Genomic DNA, 12474 nt, shown 5'->3' on the forward strand with positions numbered 1-12474 from the left:
AGGTAGAAAAAAAGAAGCATAAGACTCAGTGAAGGACAAAGGGAAAAAGGACTACGTGTGGTGAAAATCAACTTATGATCCCTGGTCCCTTGTGATACACTATAACACACCTTACTGAAGACTAATAGGAAATGTTCTGAAAGTTTCAATTTTTATGTTCCTACTAAGCCAAAATTCAGTTCTTAAAAATACTGCTAATACATCACATAGAAAACACACAATCCCACATAATTTTGTCACTTGTTGGGATGTGGTTCATTACTTTCTGCTGATTAGGATTTAGTTAGTCTCTTAGCAGTGGGCCATGTTTTAAAAGTTTAGAATCGGGCTTCCCTGGTGGCGCAGTGGTTGAGAGTCCGCCTGTCGATGCAGGGGACATGGGTTCGTGCCCGGGGCCGGGAGGATCCCACATGCCGTGGAGCCGCTGGGCCCGTGAGCCATGGCCGCTGAGCATGCACGTCTGGAGCCTATGCGTCCGGAGCCTTTGCTCCACAACGGGAAAGGCCACAACAGTGAGACACCCGCGTACCATGAAAAAAAAAAAAAAAAAAAAAGTTTAGAATCTAGTAATAGAAAAATACAGGATTTGCAGTAGCAGTTTTATTTTAAAAATTCAGACAACTCTCCCAGCTTTTTCTTTAGTTCAATAGGGAATTTTATTAAAAATCTTCACTATAAATGTGGACAGGTAATAATATTTAGCAAATATATTTGAGTTAATTAAAATGTTTGTTTGCCAGATATTTGTAAGTCTACTATGTACAATGAGGATAAAATTAATCTTTTTCATTTGGTATCCATAATCTAATATGGAATTTTTCATTCTCCCTCTCCCTCTCTCTCTCTCTCTCTCTCTCTCTCTCTCACACACACACACACACACACACACACACACACTCAACTGTTATTCAAGGTAAAATGAGAAAACTCCCTTAAGAAAGATTTAACATAGTTTGAATTAGGTGATTTCAAGTTGAAGTTGTTGTTGAGGATGTACATAACCCTTGATTTCCATGGAAATTTGAGGAACAATTAAAGAAAAAAGCTTTTCAAAGTTTTAAACAAGCAGAACAGGAATTCTACCTCTGTTTCAGGGATTTAAAAACAAACAGTTGTATGCTATTTTTAAAATAAGATGCTCTATGAAAAAGATTTCAGTATAAAATATTCAAGCACATTAAAATGACAGCAAGTCATTTTACATAGCAACTTCACAATGAGCATTGGTTTCAATGGATACATCATCTGCAATATCAATTTATTATGATTTTTGTATGACTGTTAATCAGTCTAATTGAAATTTCTATCAGAAAGAGGCAAATATCAATCATAGGTGTTTTCAACTGCTTGTTCCAAGTCCAAAACCAACTGATAAAAGATATACATGACATTTTATCTAGGTGAGTACATCAATGGCATAGAACCTAGCAATATTAAATTGGAACAGACCTTGAACCAAACTTCCCGTAAGTGTGTTAAATGCAGGCAAATGGAGAGTAGGTGACTGGTGCAAAATCCTTAGGTAATTGGTCACATGATATACCCTCTAAGAATATTTCCCAAATCCCAGCCTATTGTAATCCAATTCAGAAAGAGAATTGGAACACCATGGGGAGAAAAAGTTTCCTTTTCCAAATATGTCTCTATAGATCAACTTAAAAATGATAGACAGAAAAAAAAAAAAAAAAATGATAGACAGATGTGTGAAAATTAATCTTTATATCATATTTGTATTAGTTATTAAAACAGATTTAGTGAATTTAAAAGTCAAATATTTTCTTCCAAAGATAAATGGTAATCTTGAATTACTGATTGTCTTTTTTAAATAGAAATGCCTTAAAGAGACCTAAATGTGTATGAAATATAATCATCCTCCGAAAACTTTTTAAATACAAGAACTTAAGACAAAATAAAATTTAAAAGAGATGCAAAATTTATCATTGACTCATTAAAATGAGTTCAGAAATATAAATGTAAAACTATTAAAACTCACTGCTTGTAGGAATGTGTTACCAGTTGGAATCATTAAATGAGGAAAAATAAGCTCCATGTCTTTAGAGATTTTGGTTGGAGGGAAGGAGCACATAGGCCCTGGAACGACTTGCTCTTGGATTAATTAGCAGCTCCATTATTTTCTAGTCTTGTGACCTTGGGAATTTTTAGTTCTCAAGTTCTTCATCTGAAAAATGCATAACTTTCAATTATAGCTCTTGTGAAGATTAATAAAATATTCCCTATGAAGATTTTGGCATAGTACTTGGCTCATGTTAAACTCAATAAATGACACTTATTTAGGGGTTCATCAAACTCAATTATTGAAACACTTTAGGATGTGTAAAGTGTGTTGAAGGCTATTCCCTAGACACTATAGTCAGCAGGTCTGGAAAACAAGAAATTAGTAGAGACTGAAAAATAAAATTATCCTTGTGGAAAGTAATCTCATACATAAAATCCACATCCTTAAATGATCAGAGAAACAAATGAAGTTTATTCTGATTATGACTAAGTGTGTTCACCTTTGCTTAAAGAAAGAGAACCGATGAATTTTAGACAAAGTATTTGTACTCTCTCCATAATTAATTTTGACCTACTACTTCCTACTATATTGCAATTTGATTTCCACCTCTACCCCACTGCTACAACTATTCTGCCATAGGATGGTTACACCTTTTAATTACCAAAGCAACAGATCATTTTCTCTACTGCTCTAACAGTATTTGCATGCAGTAATGACTGTCCTGTTTTAATCTCTCCCATCTCAGGCACTTTACTTATCCTATCTGTGCCTCGAGTTTTATTCTCTGTAAAAAAAATGAAATAATAGGACCTACATGAAAGTCTTTTTTAATTATTAAAGGAGTTAATGCTTATACAGTACTTAAACCACCTGAAATGTTAGTAATCACTCAAAGTGTTGCTGGTTGACGATTTCCTACTAAACCACTAATTGTTGGTTCTTCTCATACCTCTTTGACCATTCATTCTCTGGATAATCTTCATCCATATGATAAGAAAGATGTAGTGAACCCTGAGTTTATGTTTTTACTCTTTTCTTTATTCTGTTCTTATGTGTATCTGTTTTCCTAAGTGAACTTGTTTTCTCCTAATTCTTCTTCTGTACTCCATATATTGTTGGTTACCATGGATACAACCACTTCCCGGTCCACATAACCAAACCTCTCAGTTGAACTCTTAATCTTTATTTCCATCTAATTTCTGTACAAATATGACTGTATATCTCGTGGAAATCTCATACTCAATGTGTTGAAAATTACATCATTGTTTCTTGATCCAAACTCACTCTTCCATTTTAGCCATTTATCATTTAATAATGGAGTCATTTAAGTCATAATATTCAATAATTCTTGTTTAAAGAAATCATATTAGTTATAATTATAGCTAATATAAATTGAGTGTTAGCTCTAGACTAAGCACTGGGCTTAATACTCACATGGTGCCAGGAGTTACACATATCAAGTTTTAGTTTTTCACATCCTAAAAATACCTAGCTTCTAAATTACCTGTTAATAATCTCTGTCACTGTTACTTTCTGCCCTCAACTCTTCCTTCAAATCTTTCTCTCAAATCCATTTTATACACTTCTTACTAAATTTGTGTTTCTAAAATGTACATTTGGCCATATCATCCCATTGCATGAAATTCTTCAATAGCTTCACCCCATAACTTACACCATAATATTAATAGGCCCAGTAAGTAGTCCTTCACCTTTGGTCCCTGCTTATCTTTCTGATTCATTCTTTCCATTCTATACTGTTCCTCAAACTCCTGCCAACTAAGTAATTACTGTTTCCCTGAGTGTACTATAAACTTTTCTATATCTGCGCTTTCCCTGTGAGATTTCTTCTACATAGGTAATCTTTCTCTTTCTCATATAATAGTCCTCATCATTACAGCCAACATTTATCAAGGGCTTAAAATGAGTCACACTGTTCCAAGCTCTTTACATTGATTAATGCATTTGTCCTAAAAACAATATAAGGCAGGAGCTATTGTTAGCTCTACTTTATAGCTGAGGAAACTTAGAAAGATTAAATACATTTCCAAAGTTAAAGAGCTTTTATGTGATAGAATCCATGCTCTTAATCACCCTGTTTTTCTTGGAAATTGCTTCAGTCTCACCTCCATGGCATCCTGAGCTTTAAGCTCCTTTACCTAAGGTTTTCGCATAGCATTTAGGATACATGTCTAGTAACCCTGCTATTGTATTTATGTAATGTGTCTACCTAACCCTTTAAACTCTCAACAACCTGAAATGGTGGAATATGTCTTTTAAATGTATCGAATGAATGTAATGAATTTTCTTTTATCCAAACAGGGGTTTCCCTGGAGAGCGAAGAAAAAAAAGAAATAGATGTTGTACTGGAGAGAATATGAAAACAAGATAACATTCTTCATACTTATAGAATTTTGAGGAAAAAGTTATTAACTAAATGGTGGACATCTTACTGACCATAAATGCTTGGTAATAGAACACAAAAACTAACATTTTCAAATAGTGTGCACTTATAAATGAAAGCTCAGGAATACGAGATTGTCCTATGCTTTGTTTATACTTGAAAGGGAACATGATGCAGAATAGCCACATTGACTGGGAGGAAGAGGTGGATTGTATGGAAGTATTGGTAATCAAAGCAGGAACCATTTCATTTTAGAAGTCAAACAATTAGCTATAAAGGAGGACTGATTCTGGAGCAGCAGGATATTCTGAGGAAAAGCACCGGTCAGTGTTCAAGGATATAGAGGTAGTACCCGAGTGAGGGGGGCACTCTGACCAAAGGTAAGCAAGGCCAAGATCTACAAAACCTAAAGAAACAATAGATTAAGTTGAGAGAAAATGTTCCAGCAAAGGATAATATCCAGTTAAGTGACTGGAGAAGATACTAGGTCCAAAAGAAACAGGAAGCACCACAGCAAAACCAACAATGCACTTCGGAGTCTTCATATGGTCACCACAGAAAACTCAAAACTCTTGCCAGATCCTGCAGACATGGAAGTTTATTTACTCTGGCAAATTTAATATTAAATGATTATGGGATCAAGTGATACCATCTTATCTATTAGGGAAGAAAAAACAAGATGGCATGTTTTATGAAATCCCTATGTGTATGTATTCATAAAATCACATAGAAGAGTTTGATTGAAAATTTTAAATAAGTCACAAAGGCTGAATAGTATAAGAAATGATAATACACACAGCAATTTAAAAGAACACTACTGTGACTTTTTTCAATGTTGCAAGAAATTTCCCGTTTGTATGATTATTATTAAAATAATATTAAAACACTAAACTCACTGCCCAACAGTTATATTCCTTTAAACATTAAAAAAGAAGAGTCCAGGGACTTTGTTTAACTATATAATTGGCATTTAAATTTAAGAACACAATTCTGGCATTTTAAATATACCCTTGCTAAATAGTTATAAGATATAAAGAAACTTTGTGGATAATCATGCCAGCTTTGAGATAATTCGTATTTAGGAAAATGACAACGTGCTAAACTAAAGGAGAGAGAAGGATAGTAAGAGAGAGAAGAAAAAACTTGGATTATTTTGAAAATTATTTGACTTTTATTTAGTTTAATAAATAAAAGTTTGTCTATAATCTGCTATTTCAAAGCCAACCTTAATAATTATGAAGCAATAAAGGATTAAGCATATTTAGTTTTTATAATAAGCTATAGTATAATTCAGTATTACTGAAGATGGAGAGGAAAGAAAAATTAACAAAAATAAACATTTAGTTGCATGTAAAAAAGTGACAACATAAATCACAGTTTACATATATTTAACTCTAATATTTTTTCTCTTGATCAATAAATGATGTAGTATTTAAAATCTCCACTTACCTTTTAAAATTTCAGCACATATATTGGCTAAATTTAGTGTACATTGGAAGAGTTACAGCTATTTTCATTTTGTGACATATTAACAGGACCTAAGACAAACAGAAACTGAATAAATTCATCTCTTCTTTTCTACATCATGGGATATTTATCAGTCATCTTCATCATATGGACATGGGAAAATATTTACAATACATTTTTAAGCAAAGAAACATGTTATAAACTAAAATGGAAACAATGATAACTTTCAAGTATTGTTAATTGAATGTTCTTCTTTGTTTGTACTTTCCATGTGCCTTCCAGTATTCTGCCTTGTATTACTGATGTAAAATAAAAAAAAAATAAAAGTATCTACTAATTTTCTGTTTAGATTTATTTAGGTGAAGATACTAGTCTAGGCCACATGAAGGAAACAAAGATAATTAACATGGAGAGTGCTAATCCTCATCTCAAGGAATTTAAATCTAGAAGAGGAGTCAATAAGTATAATTAAAAACACAAATAAATTATGTTCATATAAAACATTTGTACATACACAAATATACCATTATTTGTTTAAAAGAAGACAAGTGTAACATTTATATTAATTATTCCTATAGCTTGTTTTCTTTTTCTTTTTTTAATTTTCCTTGAAGTTTTATCACTATCTGGAATTATATTTCTTGTTTGTTTGTGTTCCTGATCTGGAAGAGTTTCATAAGTTCAGTGTCCTTATTTGTCTGATTCACTATAATGTTTACACCAAATCCTAGCTTCAGGTCAATTTATAGCACACAAGTGCTCAATAAATATTTGTTGAATTAATAAATGAATGTTTTCAAGGATTAAATAGACAATCCATATAAGCTCTCAGTACAGTTGTGTACACAGTAATCCCTTATAAATATGAACTATTTATTGACTTGCTATTATTTTTAAATGATTCAGAATGTTATTAACAGGGAAAGTTCAAAAGCAAAAATGTCACTTGAGCTTGTTCTTAAAGGTCAATATTTCAGTAAATGGGGAGATGGAAAATTTAAGGCAAAGGAAATGTCAGGATGAGTCAGAAGGTAGACTATGGAACTGAATTGCTGGAGTACAGATAGCAATGCAAGTTAATATGTTGGCACTAAAACTCAGTAAAGAGGGTTTAGTTAAATATAAGTGAAACAATTTGGACTTGATCCTAGAGGAGCAAAGAGCTACCAATTTGTAAATTTCTTGAAGGAAATCATACACCTTTTTATTCTTGATATCAACCACCAGGACATAGTTCTGCCCCATAAGGAGCAGGCTGGATGGATGATTAGGTAATGAACAAATTGTTGAAAAACACTATCTGGGATAGTAACATAATATAAAAATTGTATTGGGAATATAAAACTGGTTATGTTTAAGATACAGTTGATTGGAAGAGATTGAAGTACTGAAGACTAGATAAGAAGGTTGTTTAAACAATTCAGGCATGAGGTAACAGGGACCTAACTTGTGACTGAAAGAAAGGAATTTGACTATGAGAAATAATGTGAAGAAAAACATGTTAACTTATGTACTAATTCACCTGTGTTTAGTATATCATGTAAGACCCTCCATAACACTATTTCTAGTGCTTTATCTGTCTTTATTTACTTTCATTAATTGATTCTTACACTATGAATACTGTGTGTGGTTTTTTGTTGTTGTTTGGTATTTTTATTTATTTTTTAGACATGTAAAAAAATTACTTTCTAAAAGCATATGTAAGTGCTTTACAATATTATATAATATTCTATAATATATTTTATATTTGTAATTTATATAATCTTAACTCTTGCCTAGCAGAAAACATTATCTGGTCTTCTAAACTTTTAAAGCTAATTTTTTCCCCTTTTATTTCTACTTCATTTAAAGTCAGTTATAAAGTCACAACTGTAAAATAAATGCTTTTAAAAATACAAAACTTACATTTCAATGACAAAAAAATAAGCAATGATCATGAAAATTTACTGTACATTTTGCCAATGTCAACAAAATGAAAGACAATATGAAAAGGTCAATCTGCAAATACATCCTTCACAAAAACTCTCTCATGAATAGAAAAATCATCATTTAAGAATATGTATGTTTATAAATCTGGACACTAAAAACAAGATGGGGGCTAGGGGTGCTAGATTTAAATATGTGGGCACCAGGACCTCAAGATTAAACTTCTAAAACTAGCATTTAATTCAAAATAAAATGAATATTTCTAGCAGATAACAATTGTATAAAACTATTTTTTTCCTTAATAGAAATGAGATGGGGCATTTCTTAACAATAACAACTTAGTAATCAGCTAAGAATAATTATGGCAATACCCCCATCCTCCAACCTCCAAATCTAAGCTCTAGTCACTGGTATAAAACAAATACTTTCCATGAAATTATCTTTCACATTACTAAAATACCCTCACTTACTTGGAATAATTCATGCTTAGAATATTTCACACACTTGTTTTTAGATGTGTGGAATTACTGGAGCTGAGATTTTTTAAACCGTCTATGTATTACTAATAGTTGAATCTTTGCTGAGAGATAATAATCTTCTTACTATACATTAATTGGATGTCCTTAAGCATACTTGATCAACCACTGTAACAGTGATGCTGATGGTAATAAGGGTTACTCTCAAATTTTTCCTTTTAAAAAATATATAATCCAGGTAACACTAAGTAGCAAATATGTTACATTGTATTACATTGTACACTTTCTTAAGAAAGGATAACTGTTTCTGGCCCAATTTGGAAGAAAAGAAACAAACTAATAATGGTACTCATTATCTGTTTTATCACTGATTAGCTGCGACTAACTTTGCGGTACGCGGGCCTCTCACTGTTGTGGCCTCTCCCATTGAGGAGCACAGGCTCCGGACGCGCAGGCTCAGCGACCATGGCTTATGGGCCTAGCCGCTCCGCAGCATGTGGGATCTTCCCAGACCGGGGCATGAACCCGTGTCCCCTGCATCGGCAGGCGGACTCTCAACCACTGCACCACCAGGGAAACCCCTACAACTAACATTTAAATGATAGTTTATGTGATATTAAGCAAAAACTGAAAATCATTATAATTCTACCAAAAAAAAACAGACAAAAAAAAAATGGGAAGAATTTTTAAATGAGCACAACGTAGGTCCCAAAGATTACACTATGATTTTGGATTTTCAAAGCAAAAGACTTCTACGTATAATTTCTGTGAATATTTCTTATACTACAAAGATTAATTTCAAAGTAAATGTAGGCTAGCTCAACCCTACCTTTTCAAAGATAAATAGCAGATGAACTAGAAGTTCCCTTTGCTAAAGTGCACCACCTGAGCAAATCAGCTCTGGCCCAGCTACTGAGCTTATCCCAAGAGAGTGGCTATCACTCATGCTTATTCACTCACTGTCTGTACCATCAGCAGTCAAAGAGAACAGTGTTTTTTTTTGTTGTTGTTGTTTTTTTAAACCAAATACTTTATAGAGTGGACTGTAGAAAAAACAATCCTAAATATACTCTCTTCTAAAACTCCAGAGAGTAAGATAACCTCATTATTTTTAAATACTGAAAATGTAAAGGGTCCACACAAATTAAGAGTTCCATTAAGTATAGACTTTTTACTATACTTAATAAAGTATAAAGTACTTTATTAAGTACTTTTTGATGTGCCTTTAAAATCTCTATGAGAGAAGCAGATATCTTCACCACGTCTTCGGGCAATAGATTCAAAAGCAAGAGTAGCAGTGCTATTGAATTCCATGAAACTTTTTTTAAAGTTAAATTATTTACTATCTGTATGATTATTGCACTCATATATTACCCAGAATACATCTATAGCAACTCAGCAATAGTGACTGCAACAAAATTAAGGGAAGTGGGACTACAAAGGATTTTATTTCCTTATTAAATAAGAAGGTATTTTTGGAGGAAATGCAATCAACTGCAATTCAAATCAGATTATATATGCTTAACAGTTATGTAACCTTACATAAAATTAAATCTGGGCTTCCCTGGTGGCGCAGTGGTTGAGCGTCGGCCTGCCGATGCAGGGGACACGGATTCGTGCCCCAGTGTGGGAGGATCCCACATGCCGTGGAGCGGCTGGGCCCGTGAGCCATGGCCGCTGAGCCTGCGCATCCGGAGCCTGTGCTCCGCAATGGGAGAGGCCACAGCAGTGGGGGGCCCTCGTACAAAAAAAAAAATTAAATCTAACTCTCACCACTACAAATCTATAAGGAATCAGAACAGGATTTACATTACACAAAGTCTGCACTACTGTTGCATTCCACTCTTGAAGTCATCCTGAGTTAAAACATTCTGAGTTAAAACAGCCATTTTCCCAAGACTTAAAGAAAAATATATTTTATGAAAGGGATTATTTTTAATCACTGAATACATCATTTTTATTACTGACAGAAAGAAGATATTTTTTTTACTGTAAGTTCACTCTGATGAAAGAAAACATTCTCTCTCTTTTTAACTCCTAACAAATGCCACATTTTAAAGACTAGAGGAATTATCAGTAGGCATTCTTTCTTCTTAATCTAAGTTATTTTTCTCTAAAATATGTCAAGTAAGCTTTTAAAGATTCACGAGGGAGAGGGGGAGTTTCATAATTTTTTTCTCTCAGTAAATTCTGAGGTGGCTCTTTTAACTTCATTGTGGTCTTCAACTTCCTTTTCTTTCTCTTCTATGTTTTTCATCCTCCTCGTTGTTGAGAGGCTGAGGAATATGCTGATTACCTACAAATACATAAGTGTAGCTCTCTGTTTAACTCTTTCTTTTGGGTGGAGCCCTTTAAGGGACCCCTCCTTGGCCTGCATCTCATTACTTATGAAATGTCTCAGTGTGCATTGAATGTAAATAAAAGCAAGCTCTGTATATTCCGGACAGCGTGGGTTTGTGTGTGGGGATGTCCCACAGACTCTGGTTTGCCATTATCCTTCCTACTTGGTTGCAAAAGTGGAGCAAATGAAACAGCAAGAATATTTTTACTTTCCCAAATGTTTTGTTCACTTCTCATAATTTGTGTTAAATGATCTTCTACAGGCATAACTAGAATGGCTCCCACTTTTAGTAATATTTTCATGTAGTTCTCATAGTATTTCTGGACTCCAGTTCCACAATAATCTCGATAATACTGATGACCCTCAGCTGCTTTCCGGGAGCAATTACCAACCACAAATGTGGACTCACCAAACTCAAATCTTAGCAGTGCTTTTCTTCATATGTTCACGTTGGAATATTTTCATCTTGAGACAGATGATTTTGTGAACAGCAGGAGCTGTGCCAACTTGCTCATATAATTATTCTGATAAGCTTCTGAGAGATCAGGGTGACCTAGCCATGTCATGCACCTTCCCATTCAGACTGACAGTACAGGTCTAGAAGCTGATTATCAAAGCTATTACTTTTTTTGATCAAACTCTCCAGGTTTTTCTTCGCATATTCTACCACATCTGAATGAAGCTCAATCCCATAATTTATTCCCCCCAAATCTCTTCTACACACGAGCCAGTTCATGTTTAAGGGATTGAATATTTTCAACAGCACATGGAATTTGTTTACTCTGAAAAATGCACTGCAGCAACGTGGTCGGTCGACTTGCCGCAAGGGGGTGCAGGTGAGGCCCTAGGCTGGGTGGGTCCATGGCGGCCATGGCCTCCGCCAGTGAAGGTTCATATTTTTATCATTCAGGGCTGAAAGATGGGTCATGTGCATTCGTGTTTTGAGTCATATTCACCTTAGTGACATGTAGTATCAAGAAGAGGGGAAATCCAGACTGGAAAATGATAAATGAATATTTTTTAAAGGCAATAGAAAATGATAGTGGTCTTTAGAACCACATTTGTTTTAGTGTGTAAAAAACCAAGTCTAAGAAAGTTAAAAATCTATTAGAGCTCTATCTACAAATTGACTGAAAACATTTAAAAACAATGCAGTGTCTGTAATTAACGGACAATACTGTCCCCGCCCCGCCCCCAGCTCTTCCACAGCCGCAAGAGTTTCCCACTCATAACTGACAATAATGTGAAATAAGCTGGCTCGGTTTGAACGGGTGTCACCCCAAGCAAGACAGGAGACGTTATACAGTCAAGGCCCCTGTGCTGTTAACAGCTATCATTATAATAAAGTAGAATAGTACATTCTTAACATACCCAAAGGCCTTTCTCATACCATTCTCCAGATTAAAAACAAAAAACAAAAAAGCCCTCCAAAATATAGTATAAGGAACGGAAAGTAAGAAAGACTGAGAGCAGTGGAATAAATTATGAAACCTGTGGTAGTTTCTTACTCTTTAAACTTTCATTTTCTTTCTCTACCTCTCCCTGTATCTCTCTTTCTCCCTCTTTTTCAAGAACTTGATTTGAACGTTTATGTCTGTAAAAAGAAAGGAGAAAATGTTAGCTTTCAATGACACCAATGCCTGAAGACAGTTATCAAACCACTCTGCCTGTGTCCATTATAAATTCCGTCTCTTTCTTCAGCCCTTTTCTGTCAATCTTTTATACACTTTATTATGTGATGATTTATTAAGAAGGTGATAGATGATATATTACTTCCTATTCATAGCATCTATTTTCCAAATATTGTTCAAAATCTCTAGATCTCTTCTTCATTAAAGACTCATAT

General features: G+C 34.1%; 1 pseudogene; it reads right to left on the bottom strand.

The window, feature by feature from the left end:
* Positions 1-10390: 10390 nt before the first annotated feature.
* LOC116753937 lies at positions 10391-11364 on the bottom strand (annotated as a pseudogene).
* Positions 11365-12474: the final 1110 nt, after the last annotated feature.

This window comes from Phocoena sinus, chromosome 5, assembly GCF_008692025.1.
Source record: "Phocoena sinus isolate mPhoSin1 chromosome 5, mPhoSin1.pri, whole genome shotgun sequence".
Taxonomy (NCBI): Eukaryota; Metazoa; Chordata; class Mammalia; order Artiodactyla; family Phocoenidae; genus Phocoena; species Phocoena sinus.